Below are 508 nucleotides of genomic sequence, written 5' to 3' on the forward strand. Positions count from 1 at the left end.
CTTTACAAGACCATCGATTTCATCCATACCACATTCAACGTGTTCAGGCTCTAAAAGAAAGAGATTACCTGTTGAGAGTTAGATTTTGCCGTGAAATGTTGCGAATGCATGAATCAGACCCCAACTTTTTTAATAAAATAATTTGGAGCGATGAATCATCATGCAAACGTGATGGTTATTTTAATTTACATAACCTTCACAGTTGGCAGATATACAATCCTCACGAAATGAGAGAAGATCGTTCGCAGTACCGGTACAAAATAAATTTATGGTGCGGTATTTTTAATTGTCAGGTATTGGGACCTGTGGAACTGCCGCCAACGCTCAACGCTCACAGTTATTTAGAGTTCCTTCAGGAACTGCTTCCAACTCTTTAGGAAGATGTACCCTTAAACCTGCGGCGAAGACTATGGCTGCAAAATGACGGGTGCCCTGCTCACTACGGGCGTGAAGTAAGAGCTCATTTAGACGAAACTTATCCTCGCCGATGGATTGGACGATACGGGCC

This window comes from Rhagoletis zephyria, unplaced genomic scaffold (genome assembly GCF_001687245.7).
Source record: "Rhagoletis zephyria isolate East Lansing unplaced genomic scaffold, Rhagoletis_zephyria_1.1 Rzeph_scaffold_02735, whole genome shotgun sequence".
In the NCBI taxonomy this organism is placed as follows: domain Eukaryota; kingdom Metazoa; phylum Arthropoda; class Insecta; order Diptera; family Tephritidae; genus Rhagoletis; species Rhagoletis zephyria.